This window comes from Rattus rattus, chromosome 6 (assembly GCF_011064425.1).
Source record: "Rattus rattus isolate New Zealand chromosome 6, Rrattus_CSIRO_v1, whole genome shotgun sequence".
NCBI classification, from domain to species: domain Eukaryota; kingdom Metazoa; phylum Chordata; class Mammalia; order Rodentia; family Muridae; genus Rattus; species Rattus rattus.
The window spans coordinates 115,428,226-115,450,163 of NC_046159.1; positions in this window are offsets into that span (position 1 = coordinate 115,428,226).

The window sequence follows — 21,938 nt, forward strand, 5'->3', positions numbered from 1 at the left end:
ATAGCAAAGCAGACAATAGACCAATAGCTCCATGGCTTCTCCTAACCGCAGTCCCCAGAGACATGAAATGAATAGTCCTTGTAACTTATGTCAACGAAGCTGAAACACAGACACAGGGGAAAGAGAGTGCATTTAATGGGAAGAATTTAGATTTGTTGGCATTTTCCAAGGTCTTTTTATATATTTTTAAAGTGTAAATCAGGCAAGCAAAGGAGAAAATGAAAAAGAATGGAGAATTTTTTATTTGTTTTGCTTCTTTAAGTCAATCTATATTTGAAGGGCTAACCTAAACTACTTAGGAACTTCACAGTATCCACCTATCTGTCCGCCTACATTACACGCAGAGAGAAAGATTTCTCTTTACTTTGTTTCAGAAATTTCACTTGAAACTAGAAAAACAGATAAAGCCTCATTTTCACTTGCAAACAGACTCACCTAATTTTTACCTACTCTTTAATTGCAATGACTTTCAATACTGGCCTTAATCATTGATTTTTATCTTACGATTTTCAGTGCTAATCAAGCAAATTAGACATAATTTGGCTGCTATAATTACAATGTTTTATTCACATTATGACATCACAACATGTGATTTATTTCAAAAAATATAAAATTTTGTGACTTGAGTAACGAAATTATGTTTACCAGGTAACAAGTCATTTCATCTCTCATTGTTCTAGAGTGTTAGAATATTTTATTCAATCAACAAGGCAAGAGAGAAAGTCGGGATTAAATTTAATCCTGATAAATGTGAAGATTCAATGCCATTTGTCAATGTGCTATGAAAATTAATAGATCAAATTACTGTTTTATCTTAGTATACCTGGGGATTTAGTTACAAAGAATACAAGTAATCATATTTAATTACTTGAACTTGTTTCTGTGATGGCTGGGTGATGTCAGAAAGAAGGTTATTGAAATAAGGTAAAGTATGTCTCTTCTTTATCAGATCAAGGACACATGACTGGTTATGACCAGATCTACAGGGTGTCATTACTCATTCGGTGTGGCCTTGGCTTCGAGCATGTCTGTTAGGTGATTGTGCATGTCTTACAGAAGCCAAGATTCTCTCTCAATATGATCACAACCCCCTTCCCTTCCAAGTACAGCAGTGCCAGGTCTTGGTTTCTGATGCAAAGTGTAAGACAACAGTGCAAAACCCTGACATCTCTGATTAGATCAGAGCTTTCCCCAAACCTCTGCCCCATGCGGCGTCAATAAGAGTACCAAAGTCCATAGCTTTTGTAGTAAAAACATGAGTGCATTTCTAATGAATTTGTTGATGATTTTTCCCACGTGGCTGCCTATAATTTTAGTTTCTTTCAAAAAAATGGCCAGGAGCTTTGAATATCATATTACTCAAGAGAATACAATTAAGCAAATTGCACGGATGTAAGAAGTAATCTAAATTCAAAATTATGGACACATAACTGTGATGTACATACCTTGTGAGTATTACAGAGTAATTGTCAATGTAATTCTAATTGTGTAGCAAGTTAATGTGAACTCAGGAATGAGAGGTTAATATAAAGTTATAAAGTAGAATATAATATGAAATATATATAATTAATATACAGTTTAATATGAAGCTCATGTTTGTCACATACTCTCTGATTTAGAAAATATTTGAAAGATGTAGTTTGCTTTTAGTAAGTCCCCAAATAGGACAGTTATAGGAATAAAAACCATTGTAGATGCTTCTTTTTTTTTTTTTTTTTTCCGGGGCTGGGGACCAAACCCAGGACCTTGCGCTTCCTAGGCAAGCGCTCTACCACTGAGCCAAATCCCCAACCCCTTGTAGATGCTTCTTATAGCATACTAATAACAGAGGCTTGGAAACTATTTTTAAGTACATAAAACCAACAAAAACTGTCTTGTGATTAAGAGACCTTTTGGAAGCTCACTGAAAGAGAAGGAGAATAAAAGAAAATAGAAGATTGGATCCAAGAAGTAACAAGAAAGGAGAACACGGGCAGATGACAAAGGGAGCACCTAAAGAAATAAGCACAGTAGTGTATGAAGGTTGGTCGAGGTGATTTTAAAGATATACAGAAACAGAATAGATGTAGACAGTTAACTAACAGTGTGGTGGGCCAAATAATGGCCTCCCTCAAATATCTACATTAATAACCCTTGGGGTGTGTGTGTGTGTGCGTGTGTGTGTGTGTGTGTTTAGTGTCTAATATTATATGATAAAGAAAGATAATGTAGCAGAGAGAACTAAATATTGTGGGGAAATAATTTTAAAATAGGGAGATCTCCAGCTTATTTAGGTGGGTTCAGTGCTATAAGAAATGTAGGTCAGTGGGGAAAGGGAACTCAGAAGAGTGATTATGGGTGAGGTGTGAAAAGCATTAGACGACATAGTAAGGTTTTAAAATAGGAGATAAGGGTTCCAGATAAAGCAGCCAGTTAAGCTTCCAGAAAGGAATGTCACCTTTTGATAACTTAGTTTTACTTCACTGACACACAGAACTATGTCATTAATAAAATAAATGTGCGCTTTAAGCTACTTAGTTGGTGTAAATCCATTATGGCCACAGCGATAAGCCAATTAGCCACACTGTAGTCAGTATTTGCAGTATTAACTGAATTCTAAAAGTATTGTAGAAGAACTCTATACACAAATGTTTTGCTGGTAGGGAGAGTGCATGCTCAATATGTTAACAGATATTTCTTATTTGTTTACTGAAAAGGACAGTTGCAGGGAAGTCTGCAGAAGTTCAAAATAACAGAGATAAAGATTTCCAAAATCCAAATATTCTTTGATGTTCCTTGGCTTCTTTGTTTTATAGGTTTCAGCATTGGGAAGACATTGAATGACTGACTTACCCAACAGGCTGCTTCCTGAATGTATAGAGATGTACTATAGGGACAGGTTGAGGTTCTACCTTTCAGCCATGTTTACAGGGATGGAGTCATTGCATGTCCTTGAGGCAAATGTTGAGAGCAGGAAAGATACGTTCAGGAGTAAAGTAAAAAGGACTTTGAATCTGCCACACGAACTTGGGGTAGGGAGAGAATGGGTACACCTTCCATCCATGGAGTAGAGAGGACAATTAATTATGACTTTTATGTCTCTTTAGGGTGGAAGCCCATTAGAGCTTTTTATTAATAAAACTTAACACCTCACCTCCTTGAGTTTCTTTATCCTCCAGTTCCCTTTAATGAGCTGGTGAAGATTTAACACACTAAACAAAGTTTTGTACCTTATGTTTGTCCCTTTCTCACGTTCTACCAAAGCCCTGTCTTTGAGGTCTTGGTTTTAATTACATATAATCCCCTCACAATACAAATACCTCAGGAGAAGCTAGTGCTTCTCAATACTGGAGGGTAGGAGGATATGGTTTGTCTTGATGGTAAGGTGTACATTCATTGAATTGTGTTGGGAATCTAACTCAAACCGAATCAGCACAAGGCATATTTTTGGTACACGATTCAGTCAGAATTTCATGAATTTCAGACGTGAGGGAAAGCTCTTGAAGAAAAAAAGAAACCCTCCAGCTTACAGATGGATACCCAAATTAATCTTTCTCTAGTGTGGAGATGGTGAAGTGCTGTCATCATCAAAGGAGCAGCCTGGGAACTCTAACATTCAAGGCCCAAGTCAAGACATTGAAGTTCCCAAATTAACAGGACTTAAAGCTGGTCAGGCCTGTGTGCCGATAAATGATTTCACCAGCTAAGCCAATTTGAGAGTTTAAGAACTTTCTGCTACTTGTACTCACGCATCGAGAATGAGTTGGTGTCCTCTCTGAGATTATCCTGATGTGGTCTGCTTGACCTAGGAAAATCAAACAAACAAACAAAGAACTGTGCACTTTGGCCAGAGAGATTATTAACCGTGAAAGAGAGGCTTCCGGCAAAAGCACAGACCCATTGCAATAGGTTAAATAATAGGTCAAAGATCTGAAGATGTCTCAGGAGCTACTCTTCTAGAAGAAATGTCCACTTGTTTGCACTTGATTCCCTCTCAGGAGCCAAGTATATGCAGAAGTTTGGACTCCTTTCTGGTGCTGACGTTTGCTAAAGCAGGTGAAGTTTGAAGGCTGTGCAGAGCCAAGAGATAGTGTCCGTCCCTGACTTGAGTCCTGTCTTTTAGATCAATATCTGGCTAATCACAGCATCAATGCACTTAGTTTCCTATCTCTGTGACTGGAACTTCATTTTTGTTTATTTTACCCATCCTTCCTATTTCTATTTGCTTATCTTAATGAAGCTGTTCTCTAGAGATAAACTTCAGAAGAAAACAATGACAAATTTTAGGCTACTGAGAATTTAACTTGTTGAGTGTCTATCTAGCCCCCATTCTCAATATTTGAATTACAGGCCCCAAGGCTAGTAACCTTGTCATCTTATCTCTTGTTTCCTAGGATCTGAACACATTTAAAATAGATTTTTTTTCCAAGAATTTAATAGATGAGTTTAGATAACGCCATCTCTGAAAAGATTGCCTGGATTCTTTATGGCCACCCAGTCCCCTCCTCTCTGCTTCCCAAGTTCTCTCTTCACACCTCTGCAGTATAGAACTTTGCTCGTTATATTTAGATTTTTATGTAACTGTCCCAATCATAGTCTGTGAGCTCCTCAACCATGTGCCCAAGCCTTGTAAATGTGAACCTCATTACCTAATATAAAAGCTGACACAAGTGTTCTATGATGCTGGTTAAGGTCCCCTCAGGGATGTGTCTCCTTACTGACACTCTTCACTTAGGACTTTGGGTCTCTTCTATATATACTGCAAGTGTAAGAGACTGCAGTCTAGAGTAAGCCAATTTACATTCCAGTTCTGGTTCTGATTTCGACGGGTTGAGCAACTTTGAAGAAATTAGTTAATGTCCCCAAGTCTCCACTCGTTTGGCTGTAAATTTGGTAGAATTAATGATACACCCTTATAGGTATTTTGTGAGTGATTGCTTTTCTGTGAATCTTCTAGACATGCCACTCTCATATCACATACACTCCCCTCCTCTTTCTAGATGGCAGTGTTTTGGGGGCCGGTGGCTGCTGTTGGTGACTACTGTTCCTAGTCGCTAATGAAATGTTTTAATTTCGGGGTGATTTGATATCAAAATTCCAAACAACAGTGAGATTGCATTAAGAAAAAGAAGGCTGTGAATTTTGGCTAACTTCAGGATAATTCCAGATAAATTACTGCTGACTCATAGAGGTATTGCATGAAGCAGTCACCTTAGATTTATATCTTTGCTTTTCCTTAGTTGTTTTCCACCACCTACCAATGCAATGAATTGCTGGCGGTTTGGCAGTATATATAGATATTGTTCCAAAACGTTAGAATTCATTGATAATGATGGGAATGAATGCCCATAGTGTTTAATTCTGCATTCTGAACACTTCAAATCTCCTCCTCGTCTCCCGCATGCTGTATCACTGTTGAAAAGATTGGGTTATGAACATACTGGATAACCCACTGTTAGAGCCATCTATTTTAAGATGCTGACTATTTAATACTGTTCCCTCGAATACTTCCTTTGCTTTATCTTCTCAATTCTAGCTCATGAAATCTTGTGGTTTGGACAGACATATGCATACCAGGAGTGAATTGATTTGTCCATGGCAATAAATAAATAAATAAATAAATAAATAAATAAATAAACAAAACCCTCCAAATATGCAGATTTTGTTGCAGTTCCAAAAAAAAATCTCATATTAACCCTGTTCAATGTATTTAATATCGGTCCTTTGGAACACTGAAGCTGAAAGGGGCCGATTAACTACAATTAATTGAGATTATTCTGCTAAACCTCATTTATGACTCTGCTGAAGTACCAGGAAAATAGCTTGTTGTGGAAACAGGCCCTAAAGTCTACTCCATTCTGTTTAAATTTTCTCAGGAGAAAAGAAAGAAAAACAAATGTAAGATCGATGTGCAGATTCAAGAATGCCAGTTGTGGGGAAAAGCAAGAGAAACCAGCCCTGGTCTCCTCAGAGATGCGCTAAATTAGGTCTGAATTTCATGAGCTTTTTGTAAGCCCTCATACATTACTATAACCTTGGGAACACCTTTGCATTCTGAACACGGCGTGTGAGGTATTTATTTTTGGTCAGCGTGCCCGTGCACATTAATGGATTACATACATTACTTCTTAAGTGTTTTAATTTTCTATCAGAAAGTTTATGTAAGGTTACAAACAGGAAAAAAAAATCAACCTTTTTGTACAATCAGTACTGTCAAAATAATAGAGTTTTACAATGTATGGGAGGGAAGAGAGCACGAAGGAGAAAGAGGGGAAGAAAAAGCAATGCCTGTTTTCCCAAGGGGTAGAGAAAAGCAAGGAGAGAGGCAAAAGTAAGATTTTTCAGTAAATAAAAAAGCAAATGTTTACCAAAAAAAATGTATTTGATGTGGTTGTCCCCACCCCCTTTTTCTGTGCAATGTTAGTTTTTAGGAACTAAGGTTTGTTTGTTTGTTTTTGATGTTCAATAATACTACTTTTCTCTAGTTGTGTAATAAATACATCTGCCAATGAAATGTTAGTTTGCTACAGGTCGTTTTAATGAATTCAATTCTTTTTGGAATTTCTTTTACTTTGTAAATCGACTTTATTGAGTTATAATTTACAGATGGTGGTCAGCGTACGTATAAATTATGCAGTTTGTCGAATTTAGACAGAGGCATGCAACTCTGAAAATACTGCCCGAATCACGAAGAATACCATTTTTTAAACCTGAGAGTATCCCCTTGAATCCCACCCCGTTTCCTGTGCCGAGAGCATCATAATGAGGAACTTTCTCTAGACAACTCCGAAGAGGATGAAAGTCACATGCACCGTTTTTAAAACCAATCTGTAAGGGGCACAGGCCTTCCTGGAGCAGGTGACCCCCAGGCGAGAGAATTGTTGATTGTGTTTATAGCACTGGGTAGGGACCTTGTTGTTATTCAACTACCTACCTGGCAGAAGAGACCAGAAAACATAGGTGTGAGTAAGTGTCCTGGTGCTATTGACGGGGAAATAATGAGCTCTTTTTCAGACTGCAAAACGAAGGGGATCCTTGGAAGTAGAGATAAAGGTCTCTACTTCAGGAGAAAGTTTTGGGTGTTGAATAAAGAGACTTAATCCAGGGCAAATCACTGTAAACTCTGTGGCTCCTTTAATCTCTCTGAGATTTCACTACAATACTGACATCCAGATAACAACAACCTGAGATTCTCCAAAAATATATGGTGAAACCGCAAGTTTAACAAAAATATCCGTCTTGTTTCTTTGCCGCATCTTTAGTGACCGGTGCCTGTAGGTGCTTACTATCTGTCACCTTAGACTGAATGAACACAGTGTCCTCTGCTTGGAAATTTAAATGAGCACCAGGGGTGTTTTGAATGGTGGAAATAATTCATTTCTGTTTTCGACAAAAAAAACAAAAACAAAAACAAAAACAAAACAACAACAACAAAAAAAACCAGACAAAATAATGAAGGAAATCACATCTTTCTTCTTTCTGCCGTAGACTTACAGCCACGATCCAGAAGATGTTCGATTTATTTTCTTCCCCTACTATTTAATTAATGACACCCAAACAAGTGCTGTGCAAATCCCAAGATTATGTGAGCGCTGTTTGGTCCACTGAGTGTTTTCTTAGTTAGAAGCTTATTTGAAGTTACCGTATTCTGTAGTTTGATAAAAGAGCTTTATTTGTACAATGTAGTGTCTGGCCTGAGACCCCAGATCTGTAATTTTACACATTTGGGCGACTGACACAGAAAGGCTACAAGATCTAGGCCTGCATGGGCTACACAGTGAATCCAAACTCAGTCTGGCCACCTTAGTGAGACCATGCCTCAAAATAATAAAATGTTAAAGCAGGGTCAGGGTTGCCTTTAAGGGCAGAGCACTCAGCCACTGGGTGTGAGTCTCTAGGTCCATCCCCAGCACTGTCAAACTCCTCCATCAATTTAAAAACATAAAACACAGATAGTTCAGAAGATAGTTACAGGAACCTCTATACTAAAGGAACCCCTAGTCTGCGTGCAAGAACACTGCTCTCTGTTAGCTTCTGAGCCCTCTCCTTACCCCGACATGTTTCTTTTGAGGTGTCTGGAAGTCAGGCCAGGATTACAGTAAGACTTTGAGTTTGGATTATATGGACAGTTGGCTCCGTATATCAAATTGTGGCAAAATTCTAACTAGGGCTGTATTTAACTTGTTCTACCCTCTGTTAAAAATGAAATTGCCTTTATAATCTCAAAATATTCTGAGCCGGGCTCAATGGCACATCTCTATTCCCAGCACTCAGAAGGCAGAAGCAAGCAGATCCCTGTGAGTTCAAGGGTAGCCTGGACTACATACTGAGTTCCAGGATGGGTATGCTAGAGAGAGAGAGAGAGAGAGAGAGAGAGAGAGAGAGAGAGAGAGAGAGAGAGAGAGAGAGAGAGAGAGAAAAAAAAAAAAAGAAAAGAAAAAAAAACAAAAACAAAAACAAAAAAACCCATAAGAATAAAATGAAATATAAAAAAAAAATAAAGTAAAATTCTGGGCTGAATTCCAAAGAAAAACTATGGTAGTATAGCTAAAGGCTTACTTCATTTGCAAATTTGCTTGTGAAAATACCAAACTAGAACATTTGAAAAGCATTGCTACAGCAATATTGAAGCCACTAAAATGAAAAACAAACAATATATTCACTGAAAAAACGTCTTTGTAGTAAATGCCACATTTGAGAGGCTTATGAGGATTTTGAGTGAAATTCTTGCCTCAGCTGAAATCCTTCTGAGGCTCGTGATGATTGCCCATCATTGCCCCTCCAGCTAACGTGCATTAGCAATGCAGTTTAATCTAGCAGTGCTGCTAGGAGATTAAAACTGACAGATAAGGGGGTGGAGAAATAGCTTAGGCGTTAACAAGTGATGCATTTGCAGGATGCCCAGGTTCAATCCCAACACCTGCCTGGCAGCTCCCAACCGTCTCTAACTGTAGCTCTGTGGAATCCGTGCCCTCTTCTGGCATCCAAGGACACCAGATATGCACATGCTATACATACATACATACATACATACATACATACATACATACATACATACAGGCGAAACACTCAATACACATAAAACTAAAATAAATTTAAAATAGTCAAGGACAAATAATAGCATTACAAAAAAAATCAATTTCAACCAGTTTCCGCATAGATGTTGACTAATGATTTCTCAGATTTACATTTTGAATATCTATTTATTTGCCCAAAGATTTGATTTGTCCGTGTATTTGTGGTTCTTGATTTGGAAAATCTATATGAACACACACACACACACACACACACACACACACACACACACACACACACACACACACCAAATTAACCAGCAAGATTGCAGTAAAACAATTCATACCCTGGAATCCTTCTTGTCAGGATCCAGGGAATTAGCAGTGTTTCACTCTCTTCACCAAAGTTTGTCTGATGCTGTGGTCCCGAGACTCCAGAAAAAGGCACAGTCAAAGGAAAGAATTTACCAGCATCATAGGTTCTTTGTATTTACAAAGACAACAAAGCATGTATTGCTTAAAGTTTCATGGTATGAAGAAGATACCAAGATCAAAAAGTGTTATTTTTTTAATTATATGCTAACAGTTTTTAATTAATTAATTAATTAATTAATTTATAATGGGAACAGTTCAAGTTCAATGTTTCCCAGACTTGGAACACTGGGTGGCAATCTTAACATTTTTTCCCCTAACTTTTGCCTGCCTCCTGTCAGTTTTGAGTGAGTGCACGTGCGAGTGTGTAACATACGTGTTTCCGTGTGGGTGCAGGGTGCTCAAACGTAACACCCATTTATCCATTGATGTATTTAAATTATATGTCGTCTTATTTCTTTCCAGTCATTTTTTCTGCTCTGCTTACCCTCACCCACTTTTGCTGTCTTAATTTGACTGTGCAACCCGAGTGGTTTTATTATAAAGTAAAAGAAGCATGAGGGCTATTTAATATCCACCGCTGATCTTAGAATACAGGGCAAAGCTTCACTAGGTGCACAGGGGCCCGCCCTGAATGTCTTTAGTTCCCAAAGGCCCAGCTACTCATGCTGCCTGGGGATCTGAGAACAAAGCTAGCTGCGCCTCATTCGGGGGCTTTCAACATTCTGCCTTCTACATAACCTCCACCCCCATGTGTGCGCGTGCGCGTGCGCGTGCGTGCATGTTGTATATATATATATATATATATATATATACATATATATATGTATATATATATATGTGTGTGTGTGTGCGTGTGTGCGTGTGTGCGAGTGTGTGTTTGTGCGCGTGTGCATGCGTGTGCACGTGCGCATGCTCATATGTATTATGCTTTTGTTGTTGAAATGATCATAACCATTACAGCATATGTCTAATCTTATTTCATCCAAAGTACCACCCACTCCGCCCCTGCTCCATAATTTTGAAACAAATCCCAGACACTATGAAATTTACCTCTATAAATGTCTGTTAAGGGCCACTTCCTTTCTTCCTTTTTGTCAGACTGCATTACACCCAGAAATTTTTAACTTTACAACAGTCTTGGCATGTAGTGTGGCTTTGAATGTGTTTAGATATAACATATATTTTCTCCACCAAACTTTCTGTTTCGTGGGGTTGGGGGGAATCTGTTTTGCTCATTACCCTATTCTAGAGAGATATTCCAGGAGTGTTTGGTTTTAACTGAGATACTTGGAAATAGCTACTGAATGAATTAAGCAAAGGAAATGTCTATAAAAACCGCCCAATGTCTCTTGTTGCTTTTTCACCATTTTTTATGATCTTTTGTTTGGCATCGTATTTTCTGCAGCTAACTCCTGTGCTTTGGGGCCTTTAATCTTATGGGCTGATCCCTCTCCTCTCCCTAAGTAACATCTTCTATCTTCAAGTCTGAGGGACAGTTTTGCACTTTAAAAAATAAATGCAAAAGCAAACTTCATAAGTAAAGTTTCTCTTCTTTTAACTAGGTATAGTATGTATCTTGTCAAACTATTTACCTGCTGGATACACAACATTGTCATTGAAAGTGGCCTTGGGAAAGTATTCTGGATGAAAATATTTATTCTATGTGCTAGTAGAACCAATAACATTGCCAAGTGAATGGACAATGGGTAGCTAAAAGACTAGCAGATCGTCTTAATAAAAATGGTTGACAATAAAATTACTTGACTCTAATTTTCTTCCTTCCTTTTTCTGTTTATTTTCATTCACTATTAAACCCAGCTGGGTTTTGTTTCTTAATTTCATTTTTTTCTATCAAATGAATATAATTTGTTATCTTATTACATAGACCTCAACACTATTTAAACATTTTATCTCTATTTAAATACTAAAATTTTATGTTAGCATTCAGAAAGACTAATTTGTAGGAAATGTTCCTTAGAATTATTTTATAATCTTTCAAAAAAGACAAGTATATTGCTGTCAGAAGAGCTTGACTAAATACAGAGCTTACTAACAATAGACATTCATTAAGTTTTCCTACTTTTAAATATCATGTTGGGCAGGATTCTTTGTATCTTATAATTTACCACACCTACAAACATCTATTCAGTTTCCCATAAAATTAGAGCACTACTTCATGCAAGAGATCTAATGCTGGTGTCCCCCAGGAAAGACAGAAATGAGAAAATAAATGGAAATCAGGCCCAGGAAGTTAAATATGCCTCACAACAGTATATACCTGATTTGAGATTTGCATGTATTTATTGATGGAACTTGGCTCGTACTTTGAATATGTCTTTGTGGCTGTCACTGTGTGTCAGGACCCCTAATTCTTCCTTATGCGAACAACCTTCCCTTTGTCACCGCTTGACAAAAGCTATTCATTCCTTTGAAATAAAACTATTTATCTTAAAGATATAGAAATAATAGCCATTTCCTGTATTCTACTTATTAAATCTGTTTCGGTAATTAAGTGGGAAATTAAACATTACTTGTGAAGGCACCACCCAATATCAGACCAATATCAGATGTGTTATATGCCCATCACGGAAGAAATTATTTTTACTATATACTGCGATTGACTAAGTTAATACTTAATAGAAATTTCAACATTTGAAAGAAATCATTTGCATACAGTGTCATTTCTAATTCCCAACCAGACTGGGTATTTCAAAGGGCTTTGAGAGACTACTACTGACCCTGGTAGAAACTGATGCTGTCTATAATTCAACCACTTCCCCTGTTTAATGAGGTATGTGCAAAGTGACTACAGTTCAGAAAATGCTAGTTGAAATGAGAATTCTGATTATTTTCTAATGTATTTTTGGCAGTTACGTCTGGAGCAAAGATACTTTAGTAATTATATATGTGAGAAATTGCTTTAAAAATTCTGATTATCTTTACATTGTTATCTAGACAGCCTAAGACTCTTATTAAGTGGGGGGGGGTGTAACCCAGGCTTTTAACCTCATTTGAAATAGATAGATTGCATTATTCAAGAACCCAGCCAAATTAAATTAAAGATACAGCACCCTCTTATGGATATTTCTGTGTTTGTAAGTTTTGGATATCCAAAATTCTTTTTGTGTTAGGGAACAGAGAAGGTTTAGTGCTGGTCGAAGTGTTGTGCTCAGAGCCTCCCAAAGCAGTACGGTCAGATGACACAGTGAGTGAAGCATGTGCAGGGGCGTGTGCACATACGCGTATACACATGTTGCGGTGCTGCTCTGGTATGCACAGGCATACACAGAAATTTAGCATTGTTTTCCTTTGGAAAGTTAAGCACTATACCAATACCTGACATAAACAACCGTTATCACAATTCAGATTGGTAGATTTATGCAACTGTTGGTGCAGACTACTGCCGCCCTCAACAAGGCACTGAGACATTACCGGCTGTCACCTTTCTAGAATGCTGTAAACATAGAGGATAAATGAAGAGTAGAGATGTTTTCATAGCCAGGAAACACAGTTTCTAAAGAGTGCCGAGAAACTTAGATGTTAGCACAAAACTATTCAACTGTCTGCCAAACCTGTGTAACCACTAATAAAGTCTCCTTATACTTATCTAGCATTTAATTGCTTTCATAAATGATTTAAACCCATCAATACCCGTTCAGATTTTAAACACAGACATTTAACAAGAAGCCTTTCCTAATAGTCTTTCTTATTAGGTTAATGTAAATTATGTAACCAGTTTAAGGAGGTTATAGGAGAAAATGGTGAATAGAAGTTCCCAGTGAATTACGAAGGAATAGCTACTTCTATTTGGCTCATATCATTAATCTTCAGTTTACTCTAGTTACCAAATATGAACCTGAGGCATATTTACAAGTCTCATTAAAAACAAGGACCCAGATAGTTCTTAGCTTTGGGGTGTCTTGTATTCCATGATACAAATTTTGACTTCTTTCCTTAGAAGACCTCATGGGTATAATTCAGTTTGTATGCAATGCTGGGATTTTTAGACTTCCTAAAGCTACCTAGAATGTAGTTTTAAATCGTAGTTTTTGACATTTATCAATTTATTTGTTCATACTTCCGAGGAGGGAAAAAGCATTAACAATCCTCTTGTGATGAAAGACTGTCGCTTTGATACATATCGTGTCTCTCTCCTCTCTCCTCAGTCTTACTTACGCTTTCTCCTTCTCAACCATAAACACATTCTTCTCCCCAGAAGTACATCATAGCCATTCAGAGCCTCTCACATGAACTCACATATACATGTACACTCTCCTATTAACTTTTCAGTCATTGTCCCCACCGCTCAACCCACAAATAAGTCATGTATAAGATGCCTTAAAATGGCTTTTAGAAGTTTATTTTATGTAGGCTATTTTATGTCACTTATGTAAATAAGTGAGATGTGTAACTGTGATGTTGAATAATGTAGAAAAGAATGCCTTAATAGTACGGGCTCTAAAACCTTGTTAGAACTCATTTTCTATATACGTAGACTCTTTGCTCTAAATTTCTAATTTATGGTTCGAATATAAATGTTCCTGTCTTAGTTTCTTTTCTTCCCACTGTGATAACATAGTCTGACAAAGGTAGCCAAAGGAAAGAAGGGTTTTCTTTAGCTCATGGTTTGAAGAATGGTCCATCAGTGTGTGGAAATCACTGTAGTAGGAGTTTGAAGAAGCTGGTTGCACTGAGTCTGCAGTTAGAAGAGAGAGATACATGGATCTATGTTAGTGCTTAGCTTGTTTTTATACAGAAACTCCTGAGTAGGAAGTGGTGATGCCCACAGTGGGCTGGTCTTCTCTCCTCAACGTAATACAGGTAACCCCCTGACAGAAGTGCCCAGAGGTCGACCTGATCTAGAAAACTCTTCATTGCTAGTCCCTTCCCTGGGGATTCTAGATTGTTTTCATGACAATTAGGATTAATCTTTGCAGTGTCTGAGTACTACTGTACTCAGATATTTTAGAAGTTCACACTAATAAAAATATTATTGAAAAGTTATAATCATATATAATTACTTTTATTTTCATTGCCTTGGTGTCAGAAGGCCATTTTAAATTTAAATAAAAAGTTTAGTAAGTTTTAAACTTATAATAATAAAGTGTTCAAACATAGGTCATAAGCTAAATTATAGTTTTAAGTCTATAAAACAGAATTATTTTATGTAAATATTACCTTTATTTATCAATACAAAGCAGTCTTGCTAATTTAACATAATGATTTTTCAAAGGTCCAACTGAAAAAAAGTTCATGAAAACTTAGATATTTGAATACTTAAACTAGATAAGTAAACATTTTTAGAGTCTGTATATCTAAGTATCACAGAGTCTACTAGATATATCTGTTTAGTGTTGTGTAATATCAACTAGACCCTGAGTTCACTAATTCAGAAGGTTGGGCCCTGAAGTCTTACTGTCGCTGTCTCCAGGGTCTGGTGATTACAAATGTCCGAGGCTATTACACGCATGTGCAGAATTGAACTCGGATCCTCAGACTTGTATTTTGAGCTCTTTAGCGGCCGGACCATTTCCCTATCCCTGGATTTTCAGTTCCGGGTTTTCAGCAGCCATTTTTAGAAGTGAGCAGAGAAAGCTGCCTCTTGGTCAAAAGCCTGACAGTATTGCTGTTACCCACGATAAAACTCAAACTTTCAAGTGAAAGTTACATTCTTATAAAACTTTATTTTCCACGGAGTTGGACACTTCTTAGGCGCTGTGGTGGTTTGAATGAGACATGCCTCCCCTTGGCTTAGGTAGTCGAACAATTTAGTCCTCAGTTAATGGTACTATACGGGTAGGTGGTAAAGCCTTGCTGGGTGAAGTACAATCTTAGGGGCAGGCTCAGAGATTTTATTACCTTGCCTCCTCCAGTTCACTGTCTCTCCTTTGTGTTTGTGGTTGAAGATGTGATTTCCCAGTTGTCTGCTGTCGTTTCTCCCTGCCACTGGGTCTCTTCCTCTGCCACCATAAACTGAAAGAAAATCCAGCTGTGGTAGTTCGTTTGGATCACAGTATTTTATCACAGCAACAACAGAGTAACTAATACAAGAACGCAGTGTTAAGTCGTGTGTGTGTGTGTGTGTGTGTGTGTGTGTGTGTGTGTGTGTGTGTGTACTAAACATGTATTGATATGATTTGGTTGCAGCTACCCTTAAAGACACTACTGCGTGCTGAGTCTGAGGTAATAGCGAAGAAGAATATTCGTACCGTATTTGTTATTTTGTTGCTGCTCACTGTGATGAAACCCCTTCAGCAAGGCAGCTCTAAGGAGAGAGAGTTTATTTTGGTCTGTGGTTGCACAGGGATGAACTCCATGACGGCAGAGCAGAGACATGATAACATGTGAGAAGCCAAGCGGCAGGAACCGGAAGCGGAGAGCTTGCTTTTTGAAGTGTACACTCGAAGGAGAGAGACATAGGCAAGAGAACACGGTGGGCGGGGGGGGGGTGGAGGGGGGGAGGGCGTGTGTTGGTACAAGGCTTTGAAACCACCGAAGCCTGGCCTCAGAGACATGCTTCCTCCAACAAGAACAAAATCGAAAAGCTACTAAGTGCTAGCTTTAGACTAAGTATTTATGTGAAGTATATTTTTAAGTCCATTTGAACCAAAGTAATGTATAATGTGTATTATGTAATAATGAAACCAATGTGAGAGTCCAGATAATTCTGTTAAGCCAGAAATTAAAGGACTCTATACTGTGTAAAATTATCCCACTTTTTCCCCACAAAACCTATTTTTCACAGTATTTTTGATAGGAATATTGAATTTATGTTACATAGAGATTTGTGATGGTGATGTTTTGAGTGGGAATGGCTCCCATAGGCTCACATGTTTGAATACTTGGTCCTAGGTTGGTGGAACTATCTGGGAAGGATTGGGGCATGACATTGTTGGAGGAGGTGTGTCAGTACTTTGAGGTTACGAAAACCTACGCCATTCCTGGTTTACTCTGCCTCATGCTTGTAGATCAAGATGGGAGCTCTCAGTTGTTCCTGCTACCATGCCTTTTCGTCCCATTACGGCTCACTCTCTGAACTACAAGCCCCAAATTAAACATTTTCTTTTATATGTTGCCTTGCTCATAGTGTCTTATCACAGCAATAGAAAAGTAGCTTAAGACAGTTATTTTTAGATGAATATCAGTTTCTGTTTTATTTTCTGATATGAACAATATCGAAAATGAATTCAATATAAACAAGAATTGTTTTGTATCATTAATAACTTTCAGGAGTAAGAATGCATCCTGAAGCCGAGTCTGGTTACAAATGCTACAGAGAAGAGTAAATAAATATTTAATAATAAAGCATCTTTATTTTCCCATTTGATGCCATTTGATGAGAATTTTTGGAGAACACTTTCCACCGTATTTATTTTCTTGAGAACTATTGTTGACATATTTGTTTACGATGGTAAGATTCTCATCTTACAAGTGGGACTAGTTTGAGTTCCTAGTCAATCAATTCAATTTTCTCTTTACAGTGTCCTATCATAGTGCTTAATATAAAACAGACACTCAATGCATGCTATTGACTGGCAGACAATGCATTTTAACAACAAAGTCAATGTAAGTACAAAGGAACTATGAAGGCTGGAGGGAAAATAGATTCTGCCTCCTTACTGCTTTGTCCATTTTGGAGGATCCCTCCTGAACATTACCCATTGTCACGAAAATCTCACACTGTCTGGGTGTTCTTACACTTAAAGCATTTAGTCTCGGAGGTTAATATCAGCTAGCCTAGAGACCATGATTATACACACATCTGTATCTTCGACTAATGTGATCTCTCCTCGGGACAGTTTGATCATCTCAACACAATGCGTTTGTACCTTTTTGTAATTCCTGTCTGCGCTTTATAGTCCAACTCTTTCTTGTTTGCTTCCCTCAGGTTTTTCACAGCATGTAAAAGGCAAACACCAACCAAACTGCACCCCATTGGTAGTGAATGCTTACAGGTGTGCCGGAAGCAAACCCATGCTAGCTTTTTGTTTTAAGTCAAACCGCCTTACAATAATTATAACATTTTTAAAATCGTAATAAAAGCATCAAAACGAATATTGGTGAGTTGGTCTGGTTATTGCTTTAAGATGACCTAGCAATCCAGGAATGCAAAATCTGAGCTGTACAAAACCCAAGAAATAAATGTATATCAATCCTTGTGGCTTTAGTTTTTTGTTTCTCCAGTTCTATGCCTGCACGTGGAGCCAATATAAAAGTGATCCTAATAGCTGTAAGAAAATAGAATTTATATATGCCCAAAAGTCTTTCAAGTACTTTGCGTCATGTTAATCTTTACAATGTCATTAGGAGTGTGTGTGTGTGTGTGTGTGTGTGTGTGTGTGTGTGTGTGTATGCACATGTGCGTGTGCATGTGTTGCTCATTGCAGGTAATTTGTACATATTTTCAATGATTATCTGTAAGTTGTTGGGTCTCTGTTTCTTATAGAAGTCCAAGTCTAACTGAAGTGAAGAATTGAAGGTTGAAATAAATCTTTCATGAGGATTATAACCTTATAAATGGTCATCTCAAAGTTTCAAAAATATTGATAATTTTTATTCTATGTATGTAAGTGTGTGCTTTTTATTAGTTGGGCTGTACTTTGGAAGTTTTCTCATAAATATTACAAAATGGGTCTTTTATTCAACATGAGAAATATTGCTCTTTGCTGCAAAATGATTTTAATTCCAGTTACATGACATAACATAATAAAACATCCACTTCCGAATTGCTTAAAAATATTTCGGAATTCTTTTCTCTAACACCACAGATAACATAATTACAGATAACATAATCATTAGTTCTGTTCTCATATATGTTTCATAGGTATGTTCTTAGAGGCTAAATGTATTGTCTTCAGAATAGTGCATATTCTATTCAAGGAAAGAATGGTTTTTCATCTATGACTGAAAGAGTTAAGACTTTACCTTCAAGTCAAAGGCACCCATCAATTCAACACAGAACTGCCCATATACAGGCATTCAGATCAGACACCTGTTTAAATATCATTGCCAAAACACATTGTATGTTTTATTACCGCTCATCCATCTTTCCTTAGCATTCGAGGTTTTCATTAAAAAGCTGTATGACTTCAATTTGATTTTATGCTCACCTTTACCGCAGTAAAAAAATAAATCACTGAATAACCCCAAGTCTATTGCATGCATGGTACAAACCAATCATAGTTTTACGCTGTGCATCATATAATCAATTATTCAGAGCATCAAATAGCATAACAGCAACCTGAAAAGGTAAGATGTTAAGGGGAATATGGCAAGAACTTAGCTATCAGTAAAAAAAAATAGAAAAATTTAATTAAAACTATTAGCATAAAATTAACTAATAATGAATCAACATTATTTTGGGGTACCTTGTCTTCAAACTTCCCCTTGAGTAGAGAACAGCCAAGAAGGCCCCCATCTTCAGCCCTCATTTCATTCTGAACTCAGTACTGCTGGACTTTATCACTCACAGTTGGGACTTCAACTACCATGCATTTGCTGAGGGTTTCCCTAGCTGGACTTAAAAAGTTTACATTTGTAACTATGTCTATGATTTTTCTGAACTGTAACCAAAGAGTTGATTGTTCTCCAATTTCCCGTGCCTTCTGAACGTTTGTTTCAGTATCTCCTATTGATGTTACTCTATTCTGGGACCAGTATTCTGTTCTTGGTCCTTCTTTTCCTGAGGTGCCCTTAAGGAGTCCGTTGATTTCTCCATGACTTTCTTTTGCAAGTTCAATTAGTGCACATTTTTTTTTTGTATATAACAATGGTTATCATGATGTTCTCTTACATATATATACATCATAACCTTTTGTGTAACTCACTTCCCCTCACACTGGCCCTGTTTCTTTTCCCACATAGTAGGAATTTCAAGCAATTTTTGTTAGCACAGTCTGAAATCTACATGCTAGAGAAAATATGTGCTATTTGATTTTTTTGGAGGGGGGTCTTGTGTTATTTTACTTAACGGATGATCATTCCCTTATCTTGTAAGCTTCCCTCCTCCTCCTTTGTGAAATTTGAGCACTCAGCATCTCTCCCAGACTTTTTAGTAATCTTCTCTTGGATGTGTTTCTGATATCAAGATCCCTAGATTATATGAGACTGATTCTTTTTTTTTTCAAATAACCTATTTACCTATTTATTCATATAAACAAGGTCTCGTGCAGCCCATGTGGGTTGGCTTCAAGCTCCCTATGTATCCATGGGTGATCTTGAACTTCTGTGCTCCTGTCTTCTGAGTGCTGGAGTTACAGTCACACTATTATGCCTGACTTAATACGGTACTAGAGAGCAAACCCCAGGCTTTATGTACGCTAGGCAAGTGTTTTTCACTGAAGCCCTTGCATGGCTTGGATCTTGGAGTTGTGACAAGGGTTGAGAAGGAGCGAAGAAAAGACAAACACAAAGACACAGAGAAATCCTTGGATCTGACTGACTGTCTCCTGATGGAGGAGCTGTGGTTCTCTCTCAGTGTGTCTATTGCATCCCAATGAATGGGGTGGGAGCGGGTGTTATTACATAGAGCTGAACAAGGAGGCAGGGTTTTCGGCCTACAGAAAGATCAGTATGAAGGCAAGGACAGTTCTTCAGGCTATAAACATACTGGGATGGGTGGAGAAGCTGAAGTGAATATATTTTTGTACATAAGGAAGATTTTGTCACTGCTCTGAACATCTCCCAGGGAAGGCTTTGCCATTAGAGGCATTAGAGTCCTCAACTTGACTCTGCCCACGTTAGCTCCGCATAGGCATCCAGGCCTTCACCACACATGACTTCCTCTGCTCTCCCTCTTTGTTATTTCTTAGATGTCTAGAATGGAGCAGGCATAGTCTAGGAGCAGTGTGTGCTATAATGCTCAACACCAGACTGTACAGATGAGAAGAAGGAAGCTCACAACTATGCCCAGCAGAAACAAATGATTTAAATGATTTAGCCAGTTAGGGTAATTGACATGTTGAAACTCAGTTGTAATAATACTAGGAGGAAGCAATCTAAGATGTGCTAACATTCAGGCCCTCATTATTGTGGCTCCAAACACTAAGAGCCTCTGTTCACAGTCTGTTCAGATGGCCAGGCATCAGGCTTGTCACCTGCCCAGAGTGGCACCATCAGGAGTTGGTTACCTGAGCTTTGTATCTTGTCAATTGTAATATTATAGCAGTTACACTGAAAACAAAACTAGGCACGTGCTCGCTCGCCTCATCTACATATGTATCCATTTTTAAAATGACATATATATGTGATATATATATATATATATATATATCACACACACACACACACACATATATATATAAAATTATATTTTTACTCAAGTAGCTCAATTCAGCACCTTTCTCTGGAAACCAAGGGAATGCCTTCCAAGACAGAACCCAAGAACCAATGACAGTACAATGTCTCCAGCCTACTTCTGTGGTTTCCTAAAGTAGCCAGCAAAGCACCAACATAGAACTCCTTTGCTGTCTTAGCTATTTTTCTATTGCTGGGAAGAGACACCATAACCAAGGCAATGTATAGAAGAAAGAGTTTATTGGGGGCTCATAGTTCAGAGGGTGAGTCCATGACCATCATGGCGCAAAACATGGCTGCTTGCTGGCATGGCCCTGGAGTAGCTTAGAGCTTACATCCCGATGCATAAGCAGGAGACACAGAGGGATACATTGGGAAGCGGCCTTTGAAACCTCAATGCCCATACTCAGTGACACACTTCTTCCAATAAGACCAGATTTCCTAATTCTTCTCAAACAGTTCCACCAACTGGAGACCAAATATTTGAGTGTATGGGACTAGGGAGGGAGGAAGGCATTCTCATTCAAGCCATCACAAAATCTAGCTTCAGATTTTATTTATACATCTTAAGACATAACTGGCTATCGAGAGATTCTACCTTTTCCATATTCCATGAACTGGAATGTGCAGCCCCTCTCTGTGCCTTCGTTTGTTCTTTTACTCTTTTTCTTCCCTTTATGACTTATTTTTGAATATTTAAACTATGCCTTTTATTTTCATCTTCTTGGAGAAAACGCTTTTACATGTTTTTTTCCCCCCCTGTGGGATCTCCAAAGCTTGGGGATCGTTGGAGTTCTAATAATTTTTCATAGGAAGAAACTAAGCATCAAATGGAGAGAAAATACTCAGCCACCACACCAAGTAGTAGTAGTAGTAACTAATAAAATGGAAAGATACTTAGGAAAGAAAGCAAAGAAAGGAAGGACTGTATTGAAGATACTCTTTACATACCAGTTTAGTCAACACTACATTTTAATATACTTATTTACAAGCAAGAGAAATTACAACAGAAAGGACTGTGACTAGAAATGAGAGCCCATGTGCAGTCTTTAGTCCATTAGTTGCTGGTGCTGTAGTCTCAGGTTTCATATGTGCACTATAGAACTAAAAATAAACAGCCAAGATAATGCATGTAGAGTTTACAGCAAAATCTGGTACAAAGGGCGATCACCAGAATAGTGTCACCTACCTGTTTTAGGAGGTTACTTTGATAATGACATTGGATAAATATTCTCACAGAGTTTTGCAAACAGACTAAGGTTAGGCCCTTAAGAT